Raw genomic sequence first — 8,979 nt, forward strand, 5'->3', positions numbered from 1 at the left:
TTGGCCATAGCTCTCCTTTTTCTACTCCCTCCCTCCCTCTCTCCCCTTCCTCTTTCCCACCTCTAACTTTCATCCTCTTCCTCCAGGTGCTTTCGACCTTCCTTAACACCAGTTTTCTTGCTTCTTGAGCATGACTGTCGCTCATGGTCATCCTTCAGGACTCCCTGCTTTGACCAGGATGTTGCAAAGCTCCCGTCCTTCACCCAGCACCTACAAGGAAGGGGACTCATCTGGCTTAAAGCCCCCCTGGTGCTGATGTCCTTCAAACCTCATGCATTTTGTAAGCCACTGCACAACAGAGGAATCCTAGAAAAGCAAAAGTAGTAGCAGGGGGATTGATAACCTGGAGGGTTCAGTCTCAATGCAGCACTGGGCTGTCTGCTGCAGTGCCCTGGCTGTAACCCCTACATAAGATACCTTTACAGCTGAGAACATTTCACTCCTACCAGACCTGCCGAGTGGTTAGGCAAGCTGTCCCCCAGTTCCTTTTGCTCCCAAGTATTTTACTCCACCCCAGAGCACAGCGGGTGATTCACAAGAGAAGCTGGACACCAGCCCTAACTACTTACAACATCTAAATTTACTGTAGATGCGGCCCATTATAGCAGAGCAGTAAGAAGGGATGAGCAAGAAAGCCCTAAGGACAGGGTGATGCAACCAGACGGCGATTCAGCGCAGCGTGCTATATCCTGGCTGATCATGATTTATTATGTATGGGCAGGACGGGAGAAATGAGGAGGCAGAATGAAGAAGAGCGTCAGGGCTCAGAGGCACAATGAGGAAAGTTGGTTTGAGAGCTAAAGAGCTGGGTAGCTCATCTGGGATGTGGGACAGATTCTGGCTTGTGTTGATTTTGTTTCTGCTTTGTAGAGTCCCAGAGAAATTTTGTGATATGCCAGCACTCAGCGTGAAGGGAGACGCTTGATTTATTCCTCACAGCAGACTCAGGAAGCGATCAGATATACATCAGCCTGGCTGAGAAGGGGTCATGAATAACTCAGTAGGGAGGCAGTTTACTGTTAGGAGCAGTGAAATGACTGAAGTTATATCCCACAGAGGGAAATGCAAGGAATTCTTATGGGTTCACTCATTTTCTTGAAAAATAAAACACAATAGAAACAATTTCCAATTTTGAGAGAGATCTATCATTGGCATGACTGCTGAGTTTGGCAAAGCTAACACAAGATAGTGTAATTAAGAATTAGCCTTCTACAGCATGGGGCAATCAAAATGCCCTTGTTCCTCCAGCTGCTCTCAGCAGTTTCACCGGTGGACGAGAGTCACAGGCACTTGTAAAGAGAACAGAAAGACACGCGCTTACTTGGAATAGTGCAGGCTAGAAATATGGGGAAAAAACATCACCCTTAAATTTTCAACAATATTTCCCTTTCTTCCCAGCATCTCTAGAAGTAATGCAAGGCTTTATTCCATTGAGAGGCATAGAAAGTCGGTGATATCTGCACGAGTCATAGTGGATATGCCATTTGGCCTGATCTGAGAGCAGGAAGCAGCTGTGGGGCACGGCTCTATGAGGTGAGCGATGGTGTGAATTTACAGCACATTGGCTGCTCTGTAGAATACGCTTTCTCCGGGCTTGTACCACAGGGTGTGCACAGAGTGACTTCTCTCTCAGTCAAACTGAGGTACCTTACTCATACTGGTTCTGGGACAGAAGTACCCATTTGGCCAGCAAACCCATGCTCTGTTTTGTCTCCTGACAACTTGTTTGTGGAGCTGGACACAGATTTACTGGCCTGGCCCTCCCACTGCACCTGCCCAGACGGGCTCTGTCCCCTGCATGCCCACAGATGCTGCACTGGTCCATGCACAGTCACCAACAGGGCAGGGATGAAAGTCATGGCTGGAGCCACCTGCACTGCACATATATCCCCCTTTCCACCCCTCAGATGAAGGTTTGCCCAGTATGATAATGAAGGTCCTGGCTGATACCAGCACAGTAAGAAAGGAAAATGGGAATAAAGATTCCCTATCATCAGCAGCATGCAGTCAGTACCTTAATACAACCCTTTGTTTAGCTTTTTCAGGCAATTCCAGCAAATTATTCTAGTATCATCCTTCCAAACGCATTCAAAGGGCACAGGCAGGTTGGCATGGCAATATTTCCTGCACTTAGTGCATTTTCCTTAAGACAAACGTGTTTGGCTGTGTATACAGGACTGACACAAGTATTGTCAGAAATCCAGATGTGATCAGGCAGTACTGGGGACCGAGGAAAGCAGCAAAGGCATACTCACCTCACTGTCAGAGTGAAGTGTCGTTCAGTGGCGTGGGAGACAAGCCCCCATGGCTTATGCTGCAAGCACTCCCAAGGGAGAAAGGGTAGACACTGACCTTTACAGATTCCCCGAGGAAGTAAATAGACAGTAGGTGCCATTAGATAGTTTAATAACTGCAGCATTTCCACAGCCACCCTTAAATTCATTAAAGATCAGAAGTTTCAAACCTGGAGGTCTAACACAAGGCACCCAAATCTCTTCTTAGGCAGTTCATTGGACCGTCTTTGATTTTTGTGCTACTGAGCAGCAGGTAGTCAGCTGTTCTCAAAACTAAACCCCTTTCCAAGGTCCCTACAAGGGGATATAGATATTTATTTATTAACAGTTTTAAGACTGCTTAGACACCACCGGTCTAGGATTCCATTTGCTGATCACCTCTGAACTCTCTTGTATTTGTCAAATGCCACATGAGCACATTCTGAAGCATAAACATCACAAATCCATCTCACTGGGGGCCTCCCATTGCATTGTCCTCGCTCTCCACTAGCAAATGTTGCAGTAATGCTACAAAGACACCCGCTTGCCTATGTTTGCCTAACCAAACAGCATCAGAATGCTCTATAAACCATTGCTAAAAGAAGAAAAAACAACCCAAAGACTTATTTGCCTCAACACCACATCAGTCAATGCAAAAGAAAGTACTGCCACAACAGCGGTGGTGTGTTTGTCCTCATTTCCTTCACGCTTGTTCATAAACCTGACCGATAAGGTTAACTGAGTTAGTTTCCAGGGCTAACGCAGAGCAGTAAAATCATAACGAAAGGTGATGTTGCTATCAGATGAGCGTCGGAGAGCAGATAAGGCTACACAGTGGAGGTCGAGATGGGCACCAGCTTGCGGGTGTTGTCTCAACCTCCTTTTCTTCACCAACTGGTGCTTCTCGCTGTTTCAAGAATGGAGCAAAAAGATGAAACGCAAGCTGTGCACCAGCATACGTACCCCACAGCCGGCGAGCCCCCGTTTGCAGCTGCGTGGCGGGCAGCATGCCAGCTCTGCTCAGGCTGGGCGAGCTGTGCACCAGCGTACGTACCCCACAGCCGGCGAGCCCCCGTTTGCAGCTGCGTGGCGGGCAGCATGCCAGCTCTGCTCAGGCTGGGCAACACACCGCCCTCACCGCAGGCACAGCACCGGGGTCGGCACACTAGTGCTCCCGAACGAGCGCGGCTGGTGCGTGTGGTCTGATTTCTTAGTTTGCTGAGCTCAAAAAAAGAAGAAAAATAAAGAGATGTAAACAAACCAGAAGGCAGGCAGTGAAGTAGCTGGCACCACCTTCTCCATCAGATTTCAGAGCCTTTCTTAAAACAAAGCCCGTTCCATACAATCCTCTAATTTTGAGAGCAATTCTAAGGAAATGAGTACATCAAGCAGCTTAGGCTGTGAGCACCGATACCCTAGCAGAGTGCCATGAAATAATTCAGCAGGGGAAAGACACTCATCCTGAGAGTTTTCAAAAAATATCACAGATCTGTAAGCACTTGAACAAACACAAATGCCAGCAATGCTAACTGCTGACCATTCACAGAGGGTCCCAAACTCCAGACTTTATTATATAAACCAGGGAGTGGGGTAGGTTGTATGCCTGATTTGCTTTGTAGGATGCAACAGTGCTATCGTGGTCTTGACTTCACATCAGCTTCCCAGGTATCCTCTTCCATGCTGAGCATGACAGCGCAGAGCAGGGAAGAAGCTCACGTGTGAAGGAATTGCTGATGTACATTCAAATTTGAATGCTACATGCAATCCAGGTGCAAAAGGTGCCTTCTCAAGGGGCCCTGAGGCCTCTGCATCATGGGCACCAGTGACACAAGCTACTCGGCCAAGGAACCTCAGTGCATGCACAGACATTGCTGCTGAAGGCAAGTCCAGGTGCTGCCTGAGAGAAACCCATGTGGGCTGAGCACATCCTGCATGATCCCTTGATCTGGACTTGCATGAAGCTACAGCACCAAAACTCCTACGGACCTTTAAGAAGTGGGCAAAAGAGCCATATCTCTCAAACTGATGAGAAGTCTCACGTTTGAGTAGTCACACAACACCTTGCCTGGGTGACTCATTTGACCAGAGACACAACCAGTTTCCTGGTGTTGCAGCAACGTGGGGAGTGCAAAGCAAGAGCAGGAACATTATTGGGGTGAAGCTGAGCAAAGCAGAGCTTTTTGTTTTTTTAAGCCCAAGAGATGGATTTCAGAAAGGCTGAAGGCAGGGTAGGAAAGAACCAAGCTGATGCAGAAAGCCACCATAGCTTTTCCCATGGTGCTCTGGAGGCACAGACTTCATTTGCCCATGAAGTCAAATAAATGTAAGGATATAGACTTCAGAGTTTTGATTAACACTCTAAGGAGAGCCTGTTTATATGCCATGGTACTTAAGTGTGTTGTTAACCATTGACATATCACTGACACAGGGGAGTGAAGAGAAATAGAAATCATCAGTTCTGCTGATTACAAAAGGGAAGGGTTTGCCACTGTGGCTCAGAAATAGCATCAACAGAGATTGATATAATGCAGTTCCAAAAGAGACACTTTGAGAGAAAAAGCATAGCTGTGAGCAAGACATATCATAGTCAATATAATTCTCATACAGCATGATATTATCAATAATTGTGGTTCAGCCTGTGGAGCTTGAATTTATAATGCAGATGGTCTGGAAACATCTAGCACTCAGCTTTGGGGAAAACAACTTTATTTCAACTGTTTGTTAGGCTAGTGCTCAGAACATTGCTGTGAACAGTTTCATTGTTAATTCTAAGAAACCCCACTTCATTGTAAAGGTTTCTTTTAAATCTGCTCTGCCTCCCACACACAGAAATTTTCAGTTTTTCCCACAGCTCTTGTATTTTTTTTGCTATCCAATATACCACTTCTTTAACATTCCCCGCATTGAGATTCTGGTTTTATTTCAAACTTTCATGTCTTAACAAGAGAAACAGTGAGGACCTGAGCCTGTCGATGCAAGAAGAAAAGGTCTGTGACCTGAGGATCTGTGTTTTTGCCTGATGTTGTTGAGCATCGATCCTACAACGAAGCCCAGCTGTGATACAAGTGGTACTCAGCACACTGTGTGAAGTAGGCTCCTGCAGGTGTTCCAGACTTATGGAAATGCCAGTCACTTGTTGAAACTGAGGTTTATGCCTGTGCCCCCATCTTACACCCTGGAGCAGGAGTGATTGCCAGCAAATCCTAGGAGCAAAGCTGGACAGGCACTTTGCTGTAGCTCTCTGAAATCAAAGCAGAATTTTCTTGAAGTTCAACAGGAATCAGTGCCTAAACCTTTGCTCTGCCAGAACTAACTGGCTGAAATAGCACTTCATTGCATTCAACTGTAAATTGAGCGCTTTGAAATAAAGGACAGTAGTTTATTTGGAGATGAGGAACACTGTTGCCCTTTTTACAAAGCTTTCCCACAGAAAGATTTATGTCACTGTACCTATTTATCATTTCCTATTTATTCATTTTTTGTGACCCATTTTTGTGATAACTGCATTCATCACCAGTTTAAGGGTATAGTCAAGAACTGCTCCAGCTGGTTAGGGTTAACAAGATACTGTGCCTAGCTGTTCACCACCTCACTCTGAAAACATAAGTAGATAGGAAACAGGTACAGCTGGAAAGACAAGAGCAGATCTGACAGGGCTGTAACCTCCTCCCCCAGGTAATTTCTACCAGTGGATGTGAAGAACAAGAAGATATAACATGTTAAGCTTAAAAAAGCTGCAGCTGGAAAAACTCATCTGGCACCATGCTCCTGGCAGTTGTAAATCACATGAGAAACTTGTGGAAAGGCTGGAAAGAGAATGCAAATCTCCCAGTCCTCACCCTGGTGCTTTCATCTGGGTGTTCTGGCTGGTAAACACAGCCTTTAAGCATGGTATCAGCTTCCATGCTGTTGGATGGCAGTGCCGGCCAAGAGCTCTATGCTGAAAAACGTACTTTCATTTAATTAAACTGTAATAGTCCTCTGACTAGCTCAAACAACAGTTTTACACTGTAATCCGATTCCACAGAGCCATGGTAAATTTGAGATGCAGCTCAAGACATTGCAATAAGGCAATTAACACTGATCTCAGCAGAATGCCTCTCAATCTTTGTAGAAATATTCTTGGGCAAGTTAGCAGGTTAAATATGACGAGGATATGTCTCATAGGCCAACGGTAGAGTTAACTTGCCAGGTGCTGGTGTTCCCAGCGTGCCTTGCTGAAACCACAGCCTGAGTTCAGGGCATGCAAGGACACTTCAGGGGTTCTCCCATTTATCACAAGATTTCAAATGAGAGCTTTCCACTGTGAAGACAACTTTTTGCTCACTTCACAGGATGCAGAAAGAGGTGTCCTGTTTCAGTTGTGGCTCTTTTCAGACAGACCTTGCACTAGGATCACACTACAAATTTTTCATATACCGCAGCCAGTCATAAAAAGGAAACCAAATTATAAAAAAAATCATAAAAAGGAAAACAAAGTATAAGAAGTCATGAAAACGAAAGCAAACTACAAAAAGTGACAGTATTTTGCAGAAGAGTATGCTCATGCCCCTTTTCATAGGACACTGTGAACATGACAGGTGCTTTCAGAGGTGAGCATCTAGGCTCTATTACATCTTCATTGAACAAGCAACTCCAGTGCTTTCAGGCACTTCTTGTTATTCCTGCTCCAGCAGAAGGGTGGCCTTGCCTCCCTCGAATGCCAGCTGCCCTTACAGAGAATTCAAGCTGATCTGTTTGCCTGTGAATGAGACTAGCAGATGCAGGGACACAAGGATGTCCCAGGGATGGTAACTTTCAGGAGAAAGGAAGGGAAACTGGAAGCAGCAGTCTGCTTCAGGGACACACCATGGGCAGGATAAATCTGCCAGAGTCCACTTCTGCACCATCTGTAGATGAAAAAGAGGCCTTGGAAGAATTCAGTACTTGATCCAGGTGACCTGGTGAACCATAGAGTGCGCCAAAATTGAAATGCAAGAGTCTTCACTTAAGCCCAGCTTTAAACAGCAGTTCTAACCTTGTTTCTGTGCTCAGCTACATGTACACAGTTTTAACTTGCCTTTTTCATATACAGCAGCTCTTTCACAAAACCAAGCAGCACACAGGGTTACTGAAAAAGGAGACAAATCAAATTTAGTGCTGTTGGGCCTTCAGAGAGGAACCCTCGTACCTGCATAAACCACCACTGACTCCAAGGGGTCTCCGGTCAGATCTCCTGCAAGTCTGTCTCCCAGATGTGACAGAAAGATCTGCGTTTTAATTTGTCCTCAAATCAAAACTGTGATGCTTTGGTAGTTTTAATGAGAGGAACAGATGAGCAGAATTAGTTTTCATTACAGACTGTGTGGACTCCTTTGCTGCTAAGAAGTGAAAAAAGACTTATTTACAGTAAAAGGCAGATAAAGTCATCAATCTCTGTGCTTAGTATTTTAAAATATTTAGCATGTAGATAACTATTGGTATAAATGTGAAATGCTAGGAGCAAGGCAGTTAGGAAACATATGAACAATAATCATTATTTATGACCTTAGAAAATTGGATATCGCTTATCTAAATTAGAGCTATAAGTCACTTCTGCTAGATGAGAATCTGCTATGTCTCATTTGCAGCATTTACATCATAGATTAATCACTCTTTAATCAAAATGTGGCAAGAACACTTCTTCTGGGATATTACCTTTTATGTTTCATACCAAGAAACGTTGTTTAGAGCTGTTCTATATAGTTTGTGCAATCATTTTCCAGTGGGTGGGCGAGGAAGGTATGGAGTTCAGGTAAAGATCTGGGAATAATCACTGAAAAACCCCAAAACATCCCCCTGTTCTGCCAATGCATGCATTTACCATATTTTTAGAGCTGTTAATCTCTCCTGACGTCCAAAAGTACGACTCTTATTTCAAAAGAAAGTAAGCTGGTGCTCACTCCCCTTCAATTAGTCTGTTCCCTGTGTAAAAGCAGAGTACTGCATCGTGGCCCTTCCATCTACTGGAGGTCTAAGTCTTTTCTTAGACTGACTTCCTAAGGAAAGAAGGCGTACGTGGACCGTAATGGAGCAACCGTTCCTGACTAATAATTGTGAAAGACACTGGCCATATTTGTACAGCCTTATTTGACAGAGTGGCAGAAATATCGGAGACACCTTACAATGCCCCAAGGTTTGCTAAACTAGATGTCCTGGCAGAAGAGAGTGTCGTCATTTTTGTTACACAGGAGACAAGCTGAAGTGTTGCCTATGGTATTCTCACAGCAAAGAGTATATACAGGAGAGAGCGCTTAAAAACCTTCCCAGTTACACTGTAGGACAGTACAAGCAGCCTGCAGTTGGCAGTTTACAACAGCTTCCAACTGTCTTCAATAGCTAATATAAGTAAATTCTGGTTAAATCCACCCTCTTCCCAAGTAAATAACGAGAAAAGCAGTTATTAATGTGTGACCTGAGACTCCCTCGTTAGATGAGCAGTGGCTAAGGAAAGCCAGGGAAAGAGTCCTCGGAAAGACACAGAAATGCGCGTAACTCCTGGGCGAGGAAAAAGAGTCACTGAAGAAAGCAGAGGCATTATCAACCTGAAGCAAAGACCAGGGGAGATCAAAAAAGCGGACCAGAACAAGGAGCCTATGTACACTTTGAATGTAAAGCTGAACTCCCATGGACCTCTGAGTACAGGTTGCTGAGACTTCTGACCAATGAACGGTTGTTGGCACCTACA

The sequence above is a fragment of the Phalacrocorax aristotelis genome, chromosome 4 (genome assembly GCF_949628215.1).
Source record: "Phalacrocorax aristotelis chromosome 4, bGulAri2.1, whole genome shotgun sequence".
NCBI classification, from domain to species: Eukaryota; Metazoa; Chordata; class Aves; order Suliformes; family Phalacrocoracidae; genus Phalacrocorax; species Phalacrocorax aristotelis.